Source organism: Ambystoma mexicanum, chromosome 6q (genome assembly GCF_040938575.1).
Source record: "Ambystoma mexicanum isolate Mex_15411 chromosome 6q, UKY_AmexF1_1, whole genome shotgun sequence".
NCBI lineage: Eukaryota > Metazoa > Chordata > Amphibia > Caudata > Ambystomatidae > Ambystoma > Ambystoma mexicanum.
Genome location: NC_090937.1, coordinates 1,630,202,007 through 1,630,222,094, shown reverse-complemented (window position 1 = coordinate 1,630,222,094; position 20,088 = coordinate 1,630,202,007). Strand labels below are relative to the sequence as shown.

Sequence of the window (20,088 nt, the reverse complement as noted above, 5' to 3'; positions counted from 1 at the left end):
GCCAACACCCCTTCCCCTTCTCTCTCTGTCTCTCTCTCTCTGTCTCTCTCTCTCATTCTCTCTCTCTCGCAAATAGATACTTTACTTCCCAGGTGCAACAAAACAAGCCTTCTCGAGCTGGCAGATATGGGAAGGAAGGAAGGAAGGGCCAGTTTGGAAACTCAACTCAATTACCATAAATCCCCTGCTAAGGGTTATGGGAGGGAGGAATGAAGGAACTTTGCTTCAGGGAAAGGGCTGCTGCTGCTTCAGCATGTGAGGAGCGCAGCCACACGTTTCACCTTCCTCAGTATGTTGGTTTACAGGATGAGAGAGATCCTGAAACCTCACTCTAATAGGCTGAGGTGCTGTGCTCGGTGGCCTGCTGGGACCTTTGCCCGTCAGGGCAAGGCGAATAGGCCTTCGTCAGGGCTTTGTCGGGGAGGGGCCAGGAGCCCTGCTCGCTTCAATCCCCTCACCAATAGACAGTTGCGGAAACTAGGATGCAAGAACCTTTCCTGGATGGGGTTTTGATTTTCGCGAAAAGTGTGTCAGCTTTGCTTTCAGCATGAGTCTGATTTCCCAAAAATGCATTTTGAACAATTTAAAGATTTGATCTGCGTTGGCCGGGAATCGAACCCGGGTCAACTGCTTGGAAGGCAGCTATGCTCACCACTATACCACCAACACCTGCTTGTCTGGGCTATGTGATGGAGCGCCCCTTAGAAATAAGAATAAGTCATTGGCTGGGAATGAAAAAAGCTTGCGTTTGACGCAGAAGCAGTTCGCATCATGAGGTCTTGCCGGTCAGCCCAACATTTCCCCGGGACCCCTTAAAAAAGGAGCTTGGTTTTAAGTTTGGTTTGATTGAACAGTACATTTTGTTGGCTGGGCTGGGACCCTCTCCTATTTAGCGCAAGAGTGGAACGAGGCAGCAAGTTCAAGGAATGACATTGCATCCAGGCACTTACAGCTCTTTGTGCCCTAATGCCATGACACAAAAACATAATTTGAAAAAACTTAGCAGAGGATGGTTTCGATCCATCGACCTCTGGGTTATGGGCCCAGCACGCTTCCGCTGTGCCACTCTGCTGGTTGGAGAACGAGAGCTTTTCGGGGCTTTTACAGCCTACAAACCGACAACCCTAGACCCAGTTTCGAGTGAAGCGGGCAGTAGGCCTTACAAAGCCAAACAACCTGCAACCACGCACTCCCATCCCATGGCCTTTTGCAGACAGGCCTCATTTCTCTAGCTCACACCCTAACTGCCAACACCCCTTCCCCTTCTCTCACTGTCTCTCTCTCTGTCTCTCTCTCTCATTCTCTCTCTCTCGCAAATAGATACTTTACTTCCCAGGTGCAACAAAACAAGCCTTCTCGAGCTGGCAGATATGGGAAGGAAGGAAGGAAGGGACAGTTTGGAAACTCAATTACCATAAATCCCCTGCTAAGGGTTATGGGAGGGAGGAATGAAGGAACTTTGCTTCAGGGAAAGGGCTGCTGCTGCTTCAGCATGTGAGGAGCGCAGCCACACGTTTCACCTTCCTCAGTATGTTGGTTTACAGGATGAGAGAGATCCTGAAACCTCACTCTAATAGGCTGAGGTGCTGTGCTCGGTGGCCTGCTGGGACCTTTGCCCGTCAGGGCAAGGCGAATAGGCCTTTGTCAGGCCTTCGTCAGGGCTTTGTCGGGGAGGGGCCAGGAGCCCTGCTCGCTTCAATCCCCTCACCGATAGTCAGTTGCAGAAACTAGGATGCAAGAACCTTTCCTGGATGGGGTTTTGATTTTCACGAAAAGTGTGTCAGCTTTGCTTTCAGCATGAGTCTGATTTCCAAAAAATGCATTTTGAACAATTTAAAGATTTGATCTGCGTTGGCCGGGAATCGAACCCGGGTCAACTGCTTGGAAGGCAGCTATGCTCACCACTATACCACCAACGCCTGCCTGTCTGGGCTATTTGATGGAGCGCCCCTTAGAAATAAGAATAAGTCATTGGCTGGGAATGAAAAAAGCTTGCGTTTGACGCAGAAGCAGTTCGCATCATGAGGTCTTGCCGGTCAGCCCAACATTTCCCCGGGACCCCTTAAAAAAGGAGCTTGGTTTTAAGTTTGGTTTGATTGAACAGTACATTTTGTTGGCTGGGCTGGGACCCTCTCCTATTTAGCGCAAGAGTGGAACGAGGCAGCAAGTTCAAGGAATGACATTGCATCCAGGCACTTACAGCTCTTTGTGCCCTAATGCCATGACACAAAAACATAATTTGAAAAAACTTAGCAGAGGATGGTTTTGATCCATCGACCTCTGGGTTATGGGCCCAGCATGCTTCCGCTGCGCCACTCTGCTGGTTGGAGAACAAGAGCTTTTCTGGGCTTTTACAGCCTACAAACCGACAACCCTAGACCCAGTTTCGAGTGAAGCGGGCAGTAGGCCTTACAAAGCCAAACAACCTGCAACCACGCACTCCCATCCCATGGCCTTTTGCAGACAGGCCTCATTTCTCTAGCTCACACCGTAACTGCCAACACCCCTTCCCCTTCTCTCTCTGTCTCTCTCTCTCTGTCTCTCTCTCTCATTCTCTCTCTCTCGCAAATAGATACTTTACTTCCCAGGTGCAACAAAACAAGCATTCTCGAGCTGGCAGATATGGGAAGGAAGGAAGGAAGGGCCAGTTTGGAAACTCAACTCAATTACCATAAATCCCCTGCTAAGGGTTATGGGAGGGAGGAATGAAGGAACTTTGCTTCAGGGAAAGGGCTGCTGCTGCTTCAGCAAGTGAGGAGCGCAGCCACACGTTTCACCTTCCTCAGTATGTTGGTTTACAGGATGAGAGAGATCCTGAAACCTCACTCTAATAGGCTGAGGTGCTGTGCTCGGTGGCCTGCTGGGACCTTTGCCCGTCAGGGCAAGGCGAATAGGCCTTTGTCAGGCCTTCGTCAGGGCTTTGTCGGGGAGGGGCCAGGAGCCCTGCTCGCTTCAATCCCCTCACCGATAGACAGTTGCAGAAACTAGGATGCAAGAACCTTTCCTGGATGGGGTTTTGATTTTCACGAAAAGTGTGTCAGCTTTGCTTTCAGCATGAGTCTGATTTCCAAAAAATGCATTTTGAACAATTTAAAGATTTGATCTGCGTTGGCCGGGAAGCGAACCCGGGTCAACTGCTTGGAAGGCAGTTATGCTCACCACTATACCACCAACGCCTGCCTGTCTGGGCTATCTGATGGAGCGCCCCTTAGAAATAAGAATAAGTCATTGGCTGGGAATGAAAAAAGCTTGCGTTTGACGCAGAAGCAGTTCGCATCATGAGGTCTTGCCGGTCAGCCCAACATTTCCCCGGGACCCCTTAAAAAAGGAGCTTGGTTTTAAGTTTGGTTTGATTGAACAGTACATTTTGTTGGCTGGGCTGGGACCCTCTCCTATTTAGCGCAAGAGTGGAACGAGGCAGCAAGTTCAAGGAATGACATTGCATCCAGGCACTTACAGCTCTTTGTGCCCTAATGCCATGACACAAAAACATAATTTGAAAAAACTTAGCAGAGGATGGTTTCGATCCATCAACCTCTGGGTTATGGGTCCAGCACGCTTCTGCTGCGCCACTCTGCTGGTTGGAGAACAAGAGCTTTTCTGGGCTTTTACAGCCTACAAACCGACAACCCTAGACCCAGTTTCGAGTGAAGCGGGCAGTAGGCCTTACAAAGCCAAACAACATGCAACCACGCACTCCCATCCCATGGCCTTTTGCAGACAGGCCTCATTTCTCTAGCTCACACCCTAACTGCCAACACCCCTTCCCCTTCTCTCTCTGTCTCTCTCTCTCTGTCTCTCTCTCTCATTCTCTCTCTCTCGCAAATAGATACTTTACTTCCCAGGAGCAACAAAACAAGCCTTCTCGAGCTGGCAGATATGGGAAGGAAGGAAGGAAGGGCCAGTTTGGAAACTCAACTCAATTACCATAAATCCCCTGCTAAGGGTTATGGGAGGGAGGAATGAAGGAACTTTGCTTCAGGGAAAGGGCTGCTGCTGCTTCAGCATGTGAGGAGCGCAGCTACACGTTTCACCTTCCTCAGTATGTTGGTTTACAGGATGAGAGAGATCCTGAAACCTCACTCTAATAGGCTGAGGTGCTGTGCTCGGTGGCCCGCTGGGACCTTTGCCCGTCAGGGCAAGGCGAATAGGCCTTTGTCAGGCCTTCGTCAGGGCTTTGTCGGGGAGGGGCCAGGAGCCCTGCTCGCTTCAATCCCCTCACCGATAGACAGTTGCAGAAACTAGGATGCAAGAACCTTTCCTGGATGGGGTTTTGATTTTCGCGAAAAGTGTGTCAGCTTTGCTTTCAGCATGAGTCTGATTTCCAAAAAATGCATTTTGAACAATTTAAAGATTTGATCTGCGTTGGCCGGGAATCGAACCCGGGTCAACTGCTTGGAAGGCAGCTATGCTCACCACTATACCACCAACGCCTGCCTGTCTGGACTATCTGATGGAGCGCCCCTTAGAAATAAGAATAAGTCATTGGCTGGGAATGAAAAAAGCTTGCGTTTGACGCAGAAGCAGTTCGCATCATGAGGTCTTGCCGGTCAGCCCAACATTTCCCCGGGACCCCTTAAAAAAGGAGCTTGGTTTTAAGTTTGGTTTGATTGAACAGTACATTTTGTTGGCTGGGCTGGGACCCTCTCCTATTTAGCGCAAGAGTGGAACGAGGCAGCAAGTTCAAGGAATGACATTGCATCCAGGCACTTACAGCTCTTTGTGCCCTAATGCCATGACACAAAAACATAATTTGAAAAAACTTAGCAGAGGATGGTTTCGATCCATCGACCTCTGGGTTATGGGCCCAGCACGCTTCCGCTGTGCCACTCTGCTGGCTGGAGAAGGAGAGCTTTTCGGGGCTTTTACAGCCTACAAACCGACAACCCTAGACCCAGTTTCGAGTGAAGCGGGCAGTATCCCTTACAAAGCCAAACAACCTGCAACCACGCACTCCCATCCCATGGCCTTTTGCAGACAGGCCTCATTTCTCTAGCTCACACCCTAACTGCCAACACCCCTTCCCCTTCTCTCTCTGTCTCTCTCTCTCTGTCTCTCTCTCTCATTCTCTCTCTCTCGCAAATAGATACTTTACTTCCCAGGTGCAACAAAACAAGCCTTCTCGAGCTGGCAGATATGGGAAGGAAGGAAGGAAGGGCCAGTTTGGAAACTCAACTCAATTACCATAAATCCCCTGCTAAGGGTTATGGGAGGGAGGAATGAAGGAACTTTGCTTCAGGGAAAGGGCTGCTGCTGCTTCAGCATGTGAGGAGAGCAGCCACACGTTTCACCTTCCTCAGTATGTTGGTTTACAGGATGAGAGAGATCCTGAAACCTCACTCTAATAGGCTGAGGTGCTGTGCTCGGTGGCCTGCTGGGACCTTTGCCCGTCAGGGCAAGGCGAATAGGCCTTCGTCAGGGCTTTGTCGGGGAGGGGCCAGGAGCCCTGCTCGCTTCAATCCCCTCACCGATAGACAGTTGCGGAAACTAGGATGCAAGAACCTTTCCTGGATGGGGTTTTGATTTTCGCGAAAAGTGTGTCAGCTTTGCTTTCAGCATGAGTCTGATTTCCCAAAAATGCATTTTGAACAATTTAAAGATTTGATCTGCGTTGGCCGGGAATCGAACCTGGGTCAACTGTTTGGAAGGCAGCTATGCTCACCACTATACCACCAACGCCTGTCTGTCTGGGCTATCTGATGGAGCGCCCCTTAGAAATAAGAATAAGTCATTGGCTGGGAATGAAAAAAGCTTGCGTTTGACGCAGAAGCAGTTCGCATCATGAGGTCTTGCCGGTCAGCCCAACATTTCCCCGGGACCCCTTAAAAAAGGAGCTTGGTTTTAAGTTTGGTTTGTTTGAACAGTACATTTTGTTGGCTGGGCTGGGACCCTCTCCTATTTAGCGCAAGAGTGGAACGAGGCAGCAAGTTCAAGGAATGACATTGCATCCAGGCACTTACAGCTCTTTGTGCCCTAATGCCATGACACAAAAACATAATTTGAAAAAAGTTAGCAGAGGATGGTTTCGATCCATTGACCTCTGGGTTATGGGCCCAGCACGCTTCCGCTGCGCCACTCTGCTGGTTGGAGAACAAGAGCTTTTCTGGGCTTTTACAGCCTACAAACCGACAACCCTAGACCCAGTTTCGAGTGAAGCGGGCAGTAGGCCTTACAAAGCCAAACAACCTGCAACCACGCACTCCCATCCCATAGCCTTTTGCAGACAGGCCTCATTTCTCTAGCTCACACCCTAACTGCCAACACCCCTTCCCCTTCTCTCTCTGTCTCTCTCTCTCTGTCTCTCTCTCTCATTCTCTCTCTCTCGCAAATAGATACTTTACTTCCCAGGTGCAACAAAACAAGCCTTCTCGAGCTGGCAGATATGGGAAGGAAGGAAGGAAGGGCCAGTTTGGAAACTCAACTCAATTACCATAAATCCCCTGCTAAGGGTTATGGGAGTGAGGAATGAAGGAACTTTGCTTCAGGGAAAGGGCTGCTGCTGCTTCAGCATGTGAGGAGCGCAGCCACACGTTTCACCTTCCTCAGTATGTTGGTTTACAGGATGAGAGAGATCCTGAAACCTCACTCTAATAGGCTGAGGTGCTGTGCTCGGTGGCCTGCTGGGACCTTTGCCCGTCAGGGCAAGGCGAATAGGCCTTTGTCAGGCCTTCGTCAGGGCTTTGTCGGGGAGGGGCCAGGAGCCCTGCTCGCTTCAATCCCCTCACCGATAGACAGTTGCAGAAACTAGGATGCAAGAACCTTTCCTGGATGGGGTTTTGATTTTCACGAAAAGTGTGTCAGCTTTGCTTTCAGCATGAGTCTGATTTCCAAAAAATGCATTTTGAACAATTTAAAGATTTGATCTGCGTTGGCCGGGAATCGAACCCGGGTCAACTGCTTGGAAGGCAGCTATGCTCACCACTATACCACCAACGCCTGCCTGTCTGGGCTATCTGATGGAGCGTCCCTTAGAAATAAGAATAAGTCATTGGCTGGGAATGAAAAAAGCTTGCGTTTGACGCAGAAGCAGTTCGCATCATGAGGTCTTGCCGGTCAGCCCAACATTTCCCCGGGACCCCTTAAAAAAGGAGCTTGGTTTTAAGTTTGGTTTGATTGAACAGTACATTTTGTTGGCTGGGCTGGGACCCTCTCCTATTTAGCGCAAGAGTGGAACGAGGCAGCAAGTTCAAGGAATGACATTGCATCCAGGCACTTACAGCTCTTTGTGCCCTAATGCCATGACACAAAAACATAATTTGAAAAAAGTTAGCAGAGGATGGTTTCGATCCATCGACCTCTGGGTTATGGGACCAGCACGCTTCCGCTGCGCCACTCTGCTGGTTGGAGAACAAGAGCTTTTCTGGGCTTTTACAGCCTACAAACAGACAACCCTAGACCCAGTTTCGAGTGAAGCGGGCAGTAGGCCTTACAAAGCCAAACAACCTGCAACCACGCACTCCCATCCCATGGCCTTTTGCAGACAGGCCTCATTTCTCTAGCTCACACCCTAACTGCCAACACCCCTTCCCCTTCTCTCTCTGTCTCTCTCTCTCTGTCTCTCTCTCTCATTCTCTCTCTCTCGCAAATAGATACTTTACTTCCCAGGTGCAACAAAACAAGCCTTCTCGAGCTGGCAGATATGGGAAGGAAGGAAGGAAGGGCCAGTTTGGAAACTCAACTCAATTACCATAAATCCCCTGCTAAGGGTTATGGGAGGGAGGAATGAAGGAACTTTGCTTCAGGGAAAGGGCTGCTGCTGCTTCAGCATGTGAGGAGCGCAGCCACACGTTTCACCTTCCTCAGTATGTTGGTTTACAGGATCAGAGAGATCCTGAAACCTCACTCTAATAGGCTGAGGTGCTGTGCTCGGTGGCCTGCTGGGACCTTTGCCCGTCAGGGCAAGGCGAATAGGCCTTTGTCAGGCCTTCGTCAGGGCTTTGTCGGGGAGGGGCCAGGAGCCCTGCTCGCTTCAATCCCCTCACCGATAGACAGTTGCAGAAACTAGGATGCAAGAACCTTTCCTGGATGGGGTTTTGATTTTCGCGAAAAGTGTGTCAGCTTTGCTTTCAGCATGAGTCTGATTTCCCAAAAATGCATTTTGAACAATTTAAAGATTTGATCTGCGTTGGCAGGGAATCGAACCCGGGTCAACTGCTTGGAAGGTAGCTATGCTCACCACTATACCACCAACGCCTGCCTGTCTGGGCTATCTGATGGAGCGCCCCTTAGAAATAAGAATAAGTCATTGGCTGGGAATGAAAAAAGCTTGCGTTTGACGCAGAAGCAGTTCGCATCATGAGGTCTTGCCGGTCAGCCCAACATTTCCCCGGGACCCCTTAAAAAAGGAGCTTGGTTTTAAGTTTGGTTTGTTTGAACAGTACATTTTGTTGGCTGGGCTGGGACCCTCTCCTATTTAGCGCAAGAGTGGAACGAGGCAGCAAGTTCAAGGAATGACATTGCATCCAGGCACTTACAGCTCTTTGTGCCCTAATGCCATGACACAAAAACATAATTTGAAAAAAGTTAGCAGAGGATGGTTTCGATCCATCGACCTCTGGGTTATGGGCCCAGCACGCTTCCGCTGCGCCACTCTGCTGGTTGGAGAACAAGAGCTTTTCTGGGCTTTTACAGCCTACAAACCGACAACCCTAGACCCAGTTTCGAGTGAAGCGGGCAGTAGGCCTTACAAAGCCAAACAACCTGCAACCACGCACTCCCATCCCATGGCCTTTTGCAGACAGGCCTCATTTCTCTAGCTCACACCCTAACTGCCAACACCCCTTCCCCTTCTCTCTCTGTCTCTCTCTCTCTGTCTCTCTCTCTCATTCTCTCTCTCTCGCAAATAGATACTTTACTTCCCAGGTGCAACAAAACAAGCCTTCTCGAGCTGGCAGATATGGGAAGGAAGGAAGGAAGGGCCAGTTTGGAAACTCAACTCAATTACCATAAATCCCCTGCTAAGGGTTATGGGAGGGAGGAATGAAGGAACTTTGCTTCAGGGAAAGGGCTGCTGCTGCTTCAGCATGTGAGGAGCGCAGCCACACGTTTCACCTTCTTCAGTATGTTGGTTTACAGGATGAGAGAGATCCTGAAACCTCACTCTAATAGGCTGAGGTGCTGTGCTCGGTGGCCTGCTGGGACCAAGGCCCGTCAGGGCAAGGCGAATAGGCCTTTGTCAGGCCTTCGTCAGGGCTTTGTCGGGGAGGGGCCAGGAGCCCTGCTCGCTTCAATCCCCTCACCGATAGACAGTTGCAGAAACTAGGATGCAAGAACCTTTCCTGGATGGGGTTTTGATTTTCACGAAAAGTGTGTCAGCTTTGCTTTCAGCATGAGTCTGATTTCCAAAAAATGCATTTTGAACAATTTAAAGATTTGATCTGCGTTGGCCGGGAATCGAACCCGGGTCAACTGCTTGGAAGGCAGCTATGCTCACCACTATACCACCAACGCCTGCCTGTCTGGGCTATCTGATGGAGCGTCCCTTAGAAATAAGAATAAGTCATTGGCTGGGAATGAAAAAAGCTTGCGTTTGACGCAGAAGCAGTTCGCATCATGAGGTCTTGCCGGTCAGCCCAACATTTCCCCGGGACCCCTTAAAAAAGGAGCTTGGTTTTAAGTTTGGTTTGATTGAACAGTACATTTTGTTGGCTGGGCTGGGACCCTCTCCTATTTAGCGCAAGAGTGGAACGAGGCAGCAAGTTCAAGGAATGACATTGCATCCAGGCACTTACAGCTCTTTGTGCCCTAATGCCATGACACAAAAACATAATTTGAAAAAAGTTAGCAGAGGATGGTTTCGATCCATCGACCTCTGGGTTATGGGACCAGCACGCTTCCGCTGCGCCACTCTGCTGGTTGGAGAACAAGAGCTTTTCTGGGCTTTTACAGCCTACAAACAGACAACCCTAGACCCAGTTTCGAGTGAAGCGGGCAGTAGGCCTTACAAAGCCAAACAACCTGCAACCACGCACTCCCATCCCATGGCCTTTTGCAGACAGGCCTCATTTCTCTAGCTCACACCCTAACTGCCAACACCCCTTCCCCTTCTCTCTCTGTCTCTCTCTCTCATTCTCTCTCTCTCGCAAATAGATACTTTACTTCCCAGGTGCAACAAAACAAGCCTTCTCGAGCTGGCAGATATGGGACGGAAGGAAGGAAGGGCCAGTTTGGAAACTCAACTCAATTACCATAAATCCCCTGCTAAGGGTTATGGGAGTGAGGAATGAAGGAACTTTGCTTCAGGGAAAGGGATGCTGCTGCTTCAGCATGTGAGGAGCGCAGCCACACGTTTCACCTTCCTCAGTATGTTGGTTTACAGGATGAGAGAGATCCTGAAACCTCACTCTAATAGGCTGAGGTGCTGTGCTCGGTGGCCTGCTGGGACCTTTGCCCGTCAGGGCAAGGCGAATAGGCCTTTGTCAGGCCTTCGTCAGGGCTTTGTCGGGGAGGGGCCAGGAGCCCTGCTCGCTTCAATCCCCTCACCGATAGACAGTTGCAGAAACTAGGATGCAAGAACCTTTCCTGGATGGGGTTTTGATTTTCACGAAAAGTGTGTCAGCTTTGCTTTCAGCATGAGTCTGATTTCCAAAAAATGCATTTTGAACAATTTAAAGATTTGATCTGCGTTGGCCGGGAATCGAACCCGGGTCAACTGCTTGGAAGGCAGCTATGCTCACCACTATACCACCAACGCCTGCCTGTCTGGGCTATCTGATGGAGCGTCCCTTAGAAATAAGAATAAGTCATTGGCTGGGAATGAAAAAAGCTTGCGTTTGACGCAGAAGCAGTTCGCATCATGAGGTCTTGCCGGTCAGCCCAACATTTCCCCGGGACCCCTTAAAAAAGGAGCTTGGTTTTAAGTTTGGTTTGATTGAACAGTACATTTTGTTGGCTGGGCTGGGACCCTCTCCTATTTAGCGCAAGAGTGGAACGAGGCAGCAAGTTCAAGGAATGACATTGCATCCAGGCACTTACAGCTCTTTGTGCCCTAATGCCATGACACAAAAACATAATTTGAAAAAACTTAGCAGAGGATGGTTTCGATCCATCAACCTCTGGGTTATGGGCCCAGCATGCTTCCGCTGCGCCACTCTGCTGGTTGGAGAACAAGAGCTTTTCTGGGCTTTTACAGCCTACAAACCGACAACCCTAGACCCAGTTTCGAGTGAAGCGGGCAGTATCCCTTACAAAGCCAAACAACCTGCAACCACGCACTCCCATCCCATGGCCTTTTGCAGACAGGCCTCATTTCTCTAGCTCAGACCCTAACTGCCAACACCCCTTCCCCTTCTCTCTCTGTCTCTCTCTCTCTGTCTCTCTCTCTCATTCTCTCTCTCTCGCAAATAGATGCTTTACTTCCCAGGTGCAACAAAACAAGCCTTCTCGAGCTGGCAGATATGGGAAAGAAGGAAGGAAGGGCCAGTTTGGAAACTCAACTCAATTACCATAAATCCCCTGCTAAGGGTTATGGGAGGGAGGAATGAAGGAACTTTGATTCAGGGAAAGGGCTGCTGCTGCTCCAGCATGTGAGGAGCGCAGCCACACGTTTCACCTTCCTCAGTATGTTGGTTTACAGGATGAGAGAGATCCTGAAACCTCACTCTAATAGGCTGAGGTGCTGTGCTCGGTGGCCTGCTGGGACCTTTGCCCGTCAGGGCAAGGCGAATAGGCCTTTGTCAGGCCTTCGTCAGGGCTTTGTCGGGGAGGGGCCAGGAGCCCTGCTCGCTTCAATCCCCTCACCGATAGACAGTTGCAGAAACTAGGATGCAAGAACCTTTCCTGGATGGGGTTTTGATTTTCGCGAAAAGTGTGTCAGCTTTGCTTTCAGCATGAGTCTGATTTCCCAAAAATGCATTTTGAACAATTTAAAGATTTGATCTGCGTTGGCCGGGAATCAAACCCGGGTCAACTGCTTGGAAGGCAGCTATGCTCACCACTATACCACCAACACCTGCCTGTCTGGGCTATGGGATGGAGCGCCCCTTAGAAATAAGAATAAGTCATTGGCTGGGAATGAAAAAAGCTTGCGTTTGACGCAGAAGCAGTTCGCATCATGAGGTCTTGCCGGTCAGCCCAACATTTCCCCGGGACCCCTTAAAAAAGGAGCTTGGTTTTAAGTTTGGTTTGATTGAACAGTACATTTTGTTGGCTGGGCTGGGACCCTCTCCTATTTAGCGCAAGAGTGGAACGAGGCAGCAAGTTCAAGGAATGACATTGCATCCAGGCACTTACAGCTCTTTGTGCCCTAATGCCATGACACAAAAACATAATTTGAAAAAACTTAGCAGAGGATGGTTTCGATCCATCGACCTCTGGGTTATGGGCCCAGCACGCTTCCGCTGCGCCACTCTGCTGGTTGGAGAACAAGAGCTTTTCTGGGCTTTTACAGCCTACAAACCGACAACCCTAGACCCAGTTTCGAGTGAAGCGGGCAGTAGGCCTTACAAAGCCAAACAACCTGCAACCACGCACTCCCATCCCATGGCCTTTTGCAGACAGGCCTCATTTCTCTAGCTCACACCCTAACTGCCAACACCCCTTCCCCTTCTCTCTCTGTCTCTCTCTCTCTGTCTCTCTCATTCTCTCTCTCTCGCAAGTAGATACTTTACTTCCCAGGTGCAACAAAACAAGCCTTCTCGAGCTGGCAGATATTGGAAGGAAGGAAGGAAGGGCCAGTTTGGAAACTCAACTCAATTACCATAAATCCCCTGCTAAGGGTTATGGGGGGGAGGAAAGAAGGAACTTTGCTTCAGGGAAAGGGCTGCTGCTGCTTCAGCATGTGAGGAGCGCAGCCACACGTTTCACCTTCCTCAGTATGTTGGTTTACAGGATGAGAGAGATCCTGAAACCTCACTCTAATAGGCTGAGGTGCTGTGCTCGGTGGCCTGCTGGGACCTTTGCCCGTCAGGGCAAGGCGAATAGGCCTTTGTCAGGCCTTCGTCAGGGCTTTGTCGGGGAGGGGCCAGGAGCTCTGCTCGCTTCAATCCCCTCACCGATAGACAGTTGCAGAAACTAGGATGCAAGAACCTTTCCTGGATGGGGTTTTGATTTTCGCGAAAAGTGTGTCAGCTTTGCTTTCAGCATGAGTCTGATTTCCAAAAAATGCATTTTGAACAATTTAAAGATTTGATCTGCGTTGGCCGGGAATCGAACCCGGGTCAACTGCTTGGAAGGCAGCTATGCTCACCACTATACCACCAACGCCTGCCTGTCTGAGCTCTCTGATGGAGCGCCCCTTAGAAATAAGAATAAGTCATTGGCTGGGAATGAAAAAAGCTTGCGTTTGACGCAGAAGCAGTTCGCATCATGAGGTCTTGCCGGTCAGCCCAACATTTCCCCGGGACCCCTTAAAAAAGGAGCTTGGTTTTAAGTTTGGTTTGATTGAACAGTACATTTTGTTGGCTGGGCTGGGACCCTCTCCTATTTAGCGCAAGAGTGGAACGAGGCAGCAAGTTCAAGGAATGACATTGCATCCAGGCACTTACAGCTCTTTGTGCCCTAATGCCATGACACAAAAACATAATTTGAAAAAACTTAGCAGAGGATGGTTTCGATCCATCGACCTCTGGGTTATGGGCCCAGCACGCTTCCGCTGTGCCACTCTGCTGGTTGGAGAACGAGAGCTTTTCGGGGCTTTTACAGCCTACAAACCGACAACCCTAGACCCAGTTTCGAGTGAAGCGGGCAGTAGGCCTTACAAAGCCAAACAACCTACAACCACGCACTCCCATCCCATGGCCTTTTGCAGACAGGCCTCATTTCTCTAGCTCACACCCTAACTGCCAACACCCCTTCCCCTTCTCTCACTGTCTCTCTCTCTGACTCTCTCTCTCATTCTCTCTCTCTCGCAAATAGATACTTTACTTCCCAGGTGCAACAAAACAAGCCTTCTCGAGCTGGCAGATATGGGAAGGAAGGAAGGAAGGGCCAGTTTGGAAACTCAACTCAATTACCATAAATCCCCTGCTAAGGGTTATGGGAGGGAGGAATGAAGGAACTTTGCTTCAGGGAAAGGGCTGCTGCTGCTTCAGCATGTGAGGAGCGCAGCCACACGTTTCACCTTCCTCAGTATGTTGGTTTACAGGATGAGAGAGATCCTGAAACCTCACTCTAATAGGCTGAGGTGCTGTGCTCGGTGGCCTGCTGGGACCTTTGCCCGTCAGGGCAAGGCGAATAGGCCTTTGTCAGGCCTTCGTCAGGGCTTTGTCGGGGAGGGGCCAGGAGCCCTGCTCGCTTCAATCCCCTCACCGATAGACAGTTGCAGAAACTAGGATGCAAGAACCTTTCCTGGATGGGGTTTTGATTTTCACGAAAAGTGTGTCAGCTTTGCTTTCAGCATGAGTCTGATTTCCCAAAAATGCATTTTGAACAATTTAAAGATTTGATCTGCGTTGGCAGGGAATCGAACCCGGGTCAACTGCTTGGAAGGTAGCTATGCTCACCACTATACCACCAACGCCTGCCTGTCTGGGCTATCTGATGGAGCGCCCCTTAGAAATAAGAATAAGTCATTGGCTGGGAATGAAAAAAGCTTGCGTTTGACGCAGAAGCAGTTCGCATCATGAGGTCTTGCCGGTCAGCCCAACATTTCCCCGGGACCCCTTAAAAAAGGAGCTTGGTTTTAAGTTTGGTTTGTTTGAACAGTACATTTTGTTGGCTGGGCTGGGACCCTCTCCTATTTAGCGCAAGAGTGGAACGAGGCAGCAAGTTCAAGGAATGACATTGCATCCAGGCACTTACAGCTCTTTGTGCCCTAATGCCATGACACAAAAACATAATTTGAAAAAAGTTAGCAGAGAATGGTTTCGATCCATCGACCTCTGGGTTATGGGCCCAGCACGCTTCCGCTGCGCCACTCTGCTGGTTGGAGAACAAGAGCTTTTCTGGGCTTTTACAGCCTACAAACCGACAACCCTAGACCCAGTTTCGAGTGAAGCGGGCAGTAGGCCTTACAAAGCCAAACAACCTGCAACCACGCACTCCCATCCCATGGCCTTTTGCAGACAGGCCTCATTTCTCTAGCTCACACCCTAACTGCCAACACCCCTTCCCCTTCTCTCTCTGTCTCTCTCTCTCTGTCTCTCTCTCTCATTCTCTCTCTCTCGCAAATAGATACTTTACTTCCCAGGTGCAACAAAACAAGCCTTCTCGAGCTGGCAGATATGGGAAGGAAGGAAGGAAGGGCCAGTTTGGAAACTCAACTCAATTACCATAAATCCCCTGCTAAGGGTTATGGGAGTGAGGAATGAAGGAACTTTGCTTCAGGGAAAGGGATGCTGCTGCTTCAGCATGTGAGGAGCGCAGCCACACGTTTCACCTTCCTCAGTATGTTGGTTTACAGGATGAGAGAGATCCTGAAACCTCACTCTAATAGGCTGAGGTGCTGTGCTCGGTGGCCTGCTGGGACCTTTGCCCGTCAGGGCAAGGCGAATAGGCCTTTGTCAGGCCTTCGTCAGGGCTTTGTCGGGGAGGGGCCAGGAGCCCTGCTCGCTTCAATCCCCTCACCGATAGACAGTTGCAGAAACTAGGATGCAAGAACCTTTCCTGGATGGGGTTTTGATTTTCACGAAAAGTGTGTCAGCTTTGCTTTCAGCATGAGTCTGATTTCCAAAAAATGCATTTTGAACAATTTAAAGATTTGATCTGCGTTGGCCGGGAATCGAACCCGGGTCAACAGCTTGGAAGGCAGCTATGCTCACCACTATACCACCAACGCCTGCCTGTCTGGGCTATCTGATGGAGCGTCCCTTAGAAATAAGAATAAGTCATTGGCTGGGAATGAAAAAAGCTTGCGTTTGACGCAGAAGCAGTTCGCATCATGAGGTCTTGCCGGTCAGCCCAACATTTCCCCGGGACCCCTTAAAAAAGGAGCTTGGTTTTAAGTTTGGTTTGATTGAACAGTACATTTTGTTGGCTGGGCTGGGACCCTCTCCTATTTAGCGCAAGAGTGGAACGAGGCAGCAAGTTCAAGGAATGACATTGCATCCAGGCACTTACAGCTCTTTGTGCCCTAATGCCATGACACAAAAACATAATTTGAAAAAAGTTAGCAGAGGATGGTTTCGATCCATTGACCTCTGGGTTATGGGACCAGCACGCTTCTGCTGCGCCACTCTGCTGGTTGGAGAACAAGAGCTTTTCTGGGCTTTTACAGCCTACAAACAGACAACCCTAGACCCAGTTTCGAGTGAAGCGGGCAGTAGGCCTTACAAAGCCAAACAACCTGCAACCACGCACTCCCATCCCATGGCCTTTTGCAGACAGGCCTCATTTCTCTAGCTCACACCCTAACTGCCAACACCCCTTCCCCTTCTCTCTCTGTCTCTCTCTCTCATTCTCTCTCTCTCGCAAATAGATACTTTACTTCCCAGGTGCAACAAAACAAGCCTTCTCGAGCTGGCAGATATGGGACGGAAGGAAGGAAGGGCCAGTTTGGAAACTCAACTCAATTACCATAAATCCCCTGCTAAGGGTTATGGGAGGGAGGAATGAAGGAACTTTGCTTCAGGGAAAGGGCTGCTGCTGCTTCAGCATGTGAGGAGCGCAGCCACACGTTTCACCTTCCTCAGTATGTTGGTTTACAGGATGAGAGAGATCCTGAAACCTCACTCTAATAGGCTGAGGTGCTGTGCTCGGTGGCCTGCTGGGACCTTTGCCCGTCAGGGCAAGGCGATTAGGCCTTTGTCAGGCCTTCGTCAGGGCTTTGTCGGGGAGGGGCCAGGAGCCCTGCTCGCTTCAATCCCCTCACCGATAGACAGTTGCAGAAACTAGGATGCAAGAACCTTTCCTGGATGGGGTTTTGATTTTCACGAAAAGTGTGTCAGCTTTGCTTTCAGCATGAGTCTGATTTCCAAAAAATGCATTTTGAACAATTTAAAGATTTGATCTGCGTTGGCCGGGAATCGAACCCGGGTCAACTGCTTGGAAGGCAGCTATGCTCACCACTATACCATCAACGCCTGCCTGTCTGGGCTATCTGATGGAGCCCCCCTTAGAAATAAGAATAAGTCATTGGCTGGGAATGAAAAAAGCTTGCGTTTGACGCAGAAGCAGTTCGCATCGTGAGGTCTTGCCGGTCAGCCCAACATTTCCCCGGGACCCCTTAAAAAAGGAGCTTGGTTTTAAGTTTGGTTTGATTGAACAGTACATTTTGTTGGCTGGGCTGGGACCCTCTCCTATTTAGCGCAAGAGTGGAACGAGGCAGCAAGTTCAAGGAATGACATTGCATCCAGGCACTTACAGCTCTTTGTGCCCTAATGCCATGACACAAAAACATAATTTGAAAAAACTTAGCAGAGGATGGTTTCTATCCATCGACCTCTGGGTTATGGGCCCAGCACGCTTCCGCTGCGCCACTCTGCTGGTTGGAGAACAAGAGCTTTTCTGGGCTTTTACAGCCTACAAACCGACAACCCTAGACCCAGTTTCGAGTGAAGCGGGCAGTAGGCCTTACAAAGCCAAACAACCTGCAACCACGCACTCCCATCCCATGGCCTTTTGCAGACAGGCCTCATTTCTCTAGCTCACACCCTAACTGCCAACACCCCTTCCCCTTCTCTCTCTGTCTCTCTCTCTCTCTGTCTCTCTCTCTCATTCTCTCTCTCTCGCAAATAGATACTTTACTTCCCAGGTGCAACAAAACAAGCCTTCTCGAGCTGGCAGATATGGGAAGGAAGGAAGGAAGGGCCAGTTTGGAAACTCAACTCAATTACCATAAATCCCCTGCTAAGGGTTATGGGAGGGAGGAATGAAGGAACTTTGCTTCAGGGAAAGGGCTGCTGCTGCTTCAGCATGTGAGGAGCACAGCCACACGTTTCACCTTCCTCAGTATGTTGGTTTACAGGATGAGAGAGATCCTGAAACCTCACTCTAATAGGCTGAGGTGCTGTGCTCGGTGGCCTGCTGGGACCTTTGCCCGTCAGGGCAAGGCGAATAGGCCTTTGTCAGGCCTTTGTCGGGGAGGGGCCAGGAGCCCTGCTCGCTTCAATCCCCTCACCGATAGACAGTTGCAGAAACTAGGATGCAAGAACCTTTCCTGGATGGGGTTTTGATTTTCACGAAAAGTGTGTCAGCTTTGCTTTCAGCATGAGTCTGATTTCCAAAAAATGCATTTTGAACAATTTAAAGATTTGATCTGCGTTGGCCGGGAATCGAACCCGGGTCAACTGCTTGGAAGGCAGCTATGCTCACCACTATACCATCAACGCCTGCCTGTCTGGGCTATCTGATGGAGCGCCCCTTAGAAATAAGAATAAGTCATTGGCTGGGAATGAAAAAAGCTTGCGTTTGACGCAGAAGCAGTTCGCATCATGAGGTCTTGCCGGTCAGCCCAACATTTCCCCGGGACCCCTTAAAAAAGGAGCTTGGTTTTAAGTTTGGTTTGATTGAACAGTACATTTTGTTGGCTGGGCTGGGACCCTCTCCTATTTAGCGCAAGAGTGGAACGAGGCAGCAAGTTCAAGGAATGACATTGCATCCAGGCACTTACAGCTCTTTGTGCCCTAATGCCATGACACAAAAACATAATTTGAAAAAAGTTAGCAGAGGATGGTTTCGATCCATCGACCTCTGGGTTATGGGCCCAGCACGCTTCAGCTGCGCCACTCTGCTGGTTGGAGAGAAGAGCTTTTCTGGGCTTTTACAGCCTACAAACCGACAACCATAGACCCAGTTTCGAGTGAAGCGGGCAGTAGGCCTTACAAAGCCAAACAACCTGCAACCACGCACTCCCATCCCATGGCCTTTTGCAGACAGGCCTCATTTCTCTAGCTCACACCCTAACTGCCAACACCCCTTCCCCTTCTCTCTCTGTCTCTCTCTCTCTGTCTCTCTCTCTCATTCTCTCTCTCTCGCAAATAGATACTTTACTTCCCAGGTGCAACAAAACAAGCCTTCTCGAGCTGGCAGATATGGGAAGGAAGGAAGGAAGGGCCAGTTTGGAAACTCAACTCAATTACCATAAATCCCCTGCTAAGGGTTATCGGAGGGAGGAATGAAGGAACTTTGCTTCAGGTAAAGGGCTGCTGCTGCTTCAGCATGTGAGGAGCGCAGCCACACGTTTCACCTTCCTCAGTATGTTGGTTTACAGGATGAGAGAGATCCTGAAACCTCACTCTAATAGGCTGAGGAGCTGTGCTCGGTGGCCTGCTGGGACCTTTGCCCGTCAGGGCAAGGCGAATAGGCCTTCGTCAGTGCTTTGTCGGGGAGGGGCCAGGAGCCCTGCTCGCTTCAATCCCCTCACCGATAGACAGTTGCAGAAACTAGGATGCAAGAACCTTTCCTGGATGGGGTTTTGATTTTCGCGAAAAGTGTGTCAGCTTTGCTTTCAGCATGAGTCTGATTTCCCAAAAATGTATTTTGAACAATTTAAAGATTTGATCTGCGTTGGCCGGGAATCGAACCCCGGTCAACTGCTTGGAAGGCAGCTATGCTCACCACTATACCACCAACGCCTGCCTGTCTGGGCTATGTGATGGAGCGCCCCTTAGAAATAAGAATAAGTCATTGGCTGGGAATGAAAAAAGCTTGCGTTTGACGCAGAAGCAGTTCGCATCATGAGGTCTTGCCGGTCAGCCCAACATTTCCCCGGGACCCCTTAAAAAAGGAGCTTGGTTTTAAGTTTGGTTTGATTGAACAGTACATTTTGTTGGCTGGGCTGGGACCCTCTCCTATTTAGCGCAAGAGTGGAACGAGGTAGCAAGTTCAAGGAATGACATTGCATCCAGGCACTTACAGCTCTTTGTGCCCTAATGCCATGACACAAAAACATAATTTGAAAAAACTTAGCAGAGGATGGTTTCGATCCATCGACCTCTGGATTATGGGCCCAGCACGCTTCCGCTGCGCCACTCTGCTGGTTGGAGAACAAGAGCTTTTCTGGGCTTTTACAGCCTACAAACCGACAACCCTAGACCCAGTTTCGAGTGAAGCGGGCAGTAGGCCTTACAAAGCCAAACAACCTGCAACCACGCACTCCCATCCCATGGCCTTTTGCAGACAGGCCTCATTTCTCTAGCTCACACCCTAACTGCCAACACCCCTTCCCCTTCTCTCACTGTCTCTCTCTCTCTGTCTCTCTCTCTCATTCTC

General features: G+C 49.9%; 6 non-coding genes across 6 annotated transcripts; all 6 read right to left on the bottom strand.

Moving 5' to 3' along the window:
* Nucleotides 1-1,847: 1,847 nt before the first annotated feature.
* On the bottom strand, nt 1,848-1,919 carry TRNAG-UCC (transfer RNA glycine (anticodon UCC)). The gene has a single exon. It is a non-coding gene; the product is annotated as a tRNA-Gly (tRNA).
* Nucleotides 1,920-4,361: 2,442 nt separating this feature from the next.
* TRNAG-UCC (transfer RNA glycine (anticodon UCC)) lies at nt 4,362-4,433 on the bottom strand. The gene has a single exon. It is a non-coding gene; the product is annotated as a tRNA-Gly (tRNA).
* Nucleotides 4,434-6,864: 2,431 nt separating this feature from the next.
* TRNAG-UCC (transfer RNA glycine (anticodon UCC)) lies at nt 6,865-6,936 on the bottom strand. Its single transcript has one exon. It is a non-coding gene; the product is annotated as a tRNA-Gly (tRNA).
* A 2,442-nt stretch (nt 6,937-9,378) lies between these two features.
* On the bottom strand, nt 9,379-9,450 carry TRNAG-UCC (transfer RNA glycine (anticodon UCC)). Its single transcript has one exon. It is a non-coding gene; the product is annotated as a tRNA-Gly (tRNA).
* A 1,171-nt stretch (nt 9,451-10,621) lies between these two features.
* Nucleotides 10,622-10,693, bottom strand: TRNAG-UCC (transfer RNA glycine (anticodon UCC)). The gene has a single exon. It is a non-coding gene; the product is annotated as a tRNA-Gly (tRNA).
* A 2,438-nt stretch (nt 10,694-13,131) lies between these two features.
* TRNAG-UCC (transfer RNA glycine (anticodon UCC)) lies at nt 13,132-13,203 on the bottom strand. The gene has a single exon. It is a non-coding gene; the product is annotated as a tRNA-Gly (tRNA).
* Nucleotides 13,204-20,088: the final 6,885 nt, after the last annotated feature.